Source organism: Podarcis melisellensis (genome assembly GCF_964234715.1).
Source record: "Podarcis melisellensis genome assembly, chromosome: W".
NCBI lineage: Eukaryota > Metazoa > Chordata > Lepidosauria > Squamata > Lacertidae > Podarcis > Podarcis melisellensis.
Genome location: NC_138535.1, coordinates 5,566,991 through 5,571,875, shown reverse-complemented (window position 1 = coordinate 5,571,875; position 4,885 = coordinate 5,566,991).

The window sequence follows — 4,885 nt, the reverse complement described above, 5'->3', positions numbered from 1 at the left end:
TTCCCAGGCGCCTTGAGTGACCTGCGATTGCCCTAAATGAACTACAGTTCCCAGGCGCCGTGAGTGAAATGAGATTGCACTGAATGAACTACAGTTCCCAGGCGCCTTGAGTGAAATGAGATTGCCCTGAATGAACTACAGTTCCCAGGTGCTTTGAATGACATGCAAATGCCCTGGGTGAACTACAGTTCCCAGGCGCCTTGAATGGGCTGTGATTGCCCTGGACGAACTACAGTTCCCAGGCGCCTTGAGTGACCTGTGATTGCCCTGAATGAACTACAGTTCCCAGGCGCCTTGAATGACGTGCAAATGCCCTGAATGAACTAGAGTTCCCAGGCGCCTGGAATGATCTCAATTGCCCTGAACGTACTACAGTTCCCAGGCGCTTGCCCTGAATGAACTACAGTTCCCAGGCGCCTTGAATCACCTGTGATTGCTCTGAATAAACTACAGTTCCCAGGCGCTTGCCCTGAATGAACTACAGTTCCCAAGCGCCCAGAATGCCCTGCAGTTGCTCTGAATAAACTACAGTTTCCAGGCGCCCGGAGTTCCCTGCGATTGCCCTGAATGAACTGCAGTTCCCAAGCGCTTGCCCTGAATGAACTACAGTTCCCAAGCGCCTTGAATCACCTGTGATTGCTCTGAATAAACTACAGTTCCCAGGCGCTTGCCCTGAACAAACTACAGTTCCCAGGCGCTTGCCCTGAATGAACTACAGTTCCCAGGTGCCTTGAATCACCAGGAATTGCCCTGAATGAACTACAGTTCCCATGCGCCCAGAATGTACTGTGATTGCCCTGAATAAACTACAGTTCCCAGGCGCCATGAATGTGCTGTGATTGCCCTGAGTGAACTACAGTTCCCAGGCCCCTTGAGTGACATGATCACCCTGAATGAACTACAGTTCCCAGGTGCCTTGAGTCACCTGATTGCCTGGAATAAACTACAATTCCCAGGTGCTACATTTCCCAGAATCCTCTGGGCGCTACTGTTCCCAGAATCCCCTGGTGCTACGGTTCCCAGAATCCTCTGGGCGCTACGGTTCCCAGAATCCTCTGGGCGCTACAGTTCCCAGCGCCTAGTACTTGAAATAAATAGATTGTTGTTACTGGTTGGGTTTGGATTTGGCGCTACGGTTCCCAGAATAATCAGGGCGCTACAGTTCCCAGAATCCTCGGGGCGCTACAGTTTCCAGAATGCTTTGGGTGCTACGTTTCCCAGAGTTCTTGAGGCGCTACAGTTCCCAGAATCCTCTGGGCGCTGCAGTTCCCAGAATCCTCAGGGCGCTACGGTTCCCAGAATCCTCTGGGCGCTACAGTTCCCAGAATCCTCGGGGTGCTACGGTTCCCAGAATTCCCGGTGCGCTGTGGTTCCCAGGTGCCCAAATAAACTACAGTTCCCAGGCGCTGTGAATGAATTGTGGTTGCCTTGAATGAACTACAGTTCCCAGGCGCCTTGAATGACTTGTGATTGCTCTGAATAAACTACAGTTCCCAGGCGCCTTGAATTACTGGTTGGGTTGGTGTTTGGCGCTGTAGTTCCCACAATCCTCTGGGTGCTACGGTTCCCAGAATCCTCTGGGCGCTACGGTTCCCAGAAACCTCTGGGCGCTACAGTTCCCAGCGCCTAGTACTGAAAATAAACGGGTTGTTACTGGTGGGGTTGGTGTTTGGCGCGCTGCGGTTCCCAGGCGCCCATATAAACTACAGTTTCCAGGCGCCCGGAACGACCTGCAATTGCCCTGAATGAACTACAGTTCCCAGGCGTCTAGAATTACCTGAGTGCCCTGAATGAACTACAGTTCCCAGGCGCCTTGAGTGAGATGCGGTTGCCCTGAATATACTACAGTTTCCAGGCGCCCGGAACGACCTGCAATCGCCCTGAATGAACTACAGTTCCCAGGCGCCTGGAATGAGCTGGGACTGCCCTGAATGAACTATAGTTCCCAGGCGCCTTGAGTGACGTGATTGCCCTGAATGAACTGTAGTTCCCAGGCGCCCAGAATGACTTGAGTGCCCTGAATGAACTACGGTTCCCAAGTGCCCAGAATGACCTGTGATTGCCCTGAATGAACTACAGTTCCCAGGCGCCTGGAATGATCTCAATTGCCCTGAACAAACTACAGTTCCCAAGCGCTTGCCCTGAATGAACTACAGTTCCCAGGCGCCCTGAATGTACTGTGATTGCCCTGAATAAACTACAGTTCCCAGGCACTTGCCCTGAATATACTACAGTTCCCAAGCGCCCAGAATTAGCTGATTTCTCTGAATAAACTACAGTTTCCAGGCGCTTGCCCTGAATAAACTACAGTTCCCAGGCGCCCGGAATTCCCTGCGCTTGCCCTGAATGAACTACAGTTCCCAGGCGCCTTGAATCACCTGATTGCTCTGAATGAACTACAGTTCCCAGGCGCCCAGAATGTACTGTGATTGCCCTGAATAAACTACAGTTCCCAGGCGCTTGCCCTGAATAAACTACGGTTCCCATGCGCCTGGAGTGACGTGGTTGCTCTGCTTAAACTACAGTTCCCAGGCGCCTGGAATGACCTGCGATTGCCCTGAATGAACTACAGTTCCCAGGCGCCTGGAATGAGCTGCGATTCGCCCTGAAAGAACTACAGTTCCCAGGCGCCTGGAATGACCTGCGATTGCCCTGAATGAACTACAGTTCCCAGGCGCCTGGAATGACCTGCGATTGCCCTGAATGAACTACAGTTCCCAGGCGCCTGGAATGATCTCAATTGCCCTGAACGAACTACAGTTCCCAGGCGCCTGGAATGAGCTGCGATTCGCCCTGAATGAACTACAGTTCCCAGGCGCCTTGAATGAGCTGCGATCACCCTGAATGAACTACAGTTCCCAGGCGCCTGGAATGAGCTGTGATTGCCTTGAATTAACTACAGTTCCCAGGAGCAAACTAAGGTTCCCGGTGCCCTACAGTTCCCGGCGCCCAGTACCCAGGTAATTGGTACCCAGGAAATGGGGAGGAAGTGGAGTAATAGGGAGGAAGTAGAGTGATAGGGAGGAAATGGAGTAATGGGGAGGAAGTGGAGTAATTGGTACCCAGGAAATGGGGAGGAAGTGGAGTAATAGGGAGGAAGTGGAGTAATAGGGAGGAAGGGGAGTAATGGAAGGAAGTGGAGTAATTGGTACCCAGGAAATGGGGAGGAAGTGGAGTGATAGGGAGGAAGTGAAGTAATAGGGAGGAAGAGGAGTAATAGGGAGGAAGGGGAGTAATTGGTACCCAGGAAATGGGGAGGAAGTGGAGTAATAGGGAGGAAGTGGAGTAATAGGGAGGAAGTGGAGTAATAGGGAGGAAGTGGAGTAATGGGAGGAAGTGGAGTAATTGGTACCCAGGAAATGGGGAGGAAGTGGAGTGATAGGGAGGAAGTGGAGTAATTGGTACCCAGGAAATGGGGAGGAAGTGGAGTGATAGGGAGGAAGTGGAGTGATAGGGGAGGGGAGTAATTGGTACCCAGGAAATGGGGAGGAAGTGGCGTAATAGGGAGGAAGTGGAGTGATAGGGATGGAGGAGAGTAATTGGGACCCAGGAAATGGGGAGGAAGGGGAGCAATGGGGAGGGAGAGGAGTAATAGGGAGGAAGTGGAGTAATAGGGAGGAAGAGGAGTGATAGGGAGGAAGTGGAGTAATAGGGGAGGGGAGTAATTGGTACCCAGGAAATGGGGAGGAAGTGGAGTGATGGGGAGGAAGTGGAGTGATAGGGAGGGAGGAGAGTAATTGGTACCCAGGAAATGGGAAGTGGAGTAATAGGGAGGAAGTGGGGTAATTGGTACCCAGGAAATGGGGAGGAAGTGGAGTAATGATGAGGAAGTGGAGCAATAGGGGAGGGGAGTAATTGGTACCCAGGAAATGGGAAGTGGAGTAATAGGGAGGAAGTGGAGTAATTGGTACCCTGGAAATGGGGAGGAAAGAGAGTAGTTGGTACCCAGGAAATAGGGAGGAAGGGGAGTGATTGGTATCCAGGAAGTAGGGCGGATGGAAACGAATTGCTACCCGGGAAATAGGGAGGAAGGGGAGTAATTGGTACCCAGGAAATAGGGAGGAAGGAGAGTAATTGGTGAGTTATTGGTACCCAGGAAGTAGGGAGGAAGGAGAGTAATTGGCACCCAGGAAATGGGGAGGAAGGGGAGTGATAGGGAGGAAGGAGAGCAAGGAAGGAAGTAGGGAGCAAGAGGAAAACGATGCTCCGAGAAGAGTAATGGTTACCCAGGAAATAGGGAGGGTGGAGAGTAATTGGTACCCAGGGAGGAAGAGGATGGAGAAGGAGGGGAGGAAGGAAAGGGGAAGAAGGAGGGAGGAGGAAAGGAAGGAGGAGGATGGATGGAGAAGGAAAAGATGCTCTAAGAGGGATTGGTACCCAAGGAGGAAGAGGATAGGGAAGGAAGGAAGGAAGGAAGGAAGGAGGGAAGGAAGGAAGGAGGAGGGAGGAGGAAGGAAGGAAGGAAGGAAGGAAGGAAGGAAGGAAGGAAGGAAGGAAGGAAGGAAGGAGGGGAAGAAGGAGGGAGAGAAGGAAGGAGGAGGAGGAGGAAGGAAGGAAGGAAGGAAGGAAGGAAGGAAGGAAGGAAGGAAGGAAGGAAGATGGATAAGGAAAAGATCCTCTAAAAGGGATTGGTACCCAAGGAGCCAGAGGATGGAGAAGGAGGGAAGGAAAGAGGGGAAGAAGGAGGGAGGAGGGAAGGAAGGAGAGAAGGAAGGGAGGGAAGGAGAGAGGAAGGAAGGAGGGAGGGAGGGAGGGAGGGTGAGGAAGAGGGAAAAGACGCTCTGGGAAGAGTGATTGGTACCCAAGGAGGAAGAGGATGGAGAAGGGGGAAGGAAGGAAGGAAGGAAGGAAGGAAGGAAGGAAGGAAGGAAGGAAGGAAGGAGGA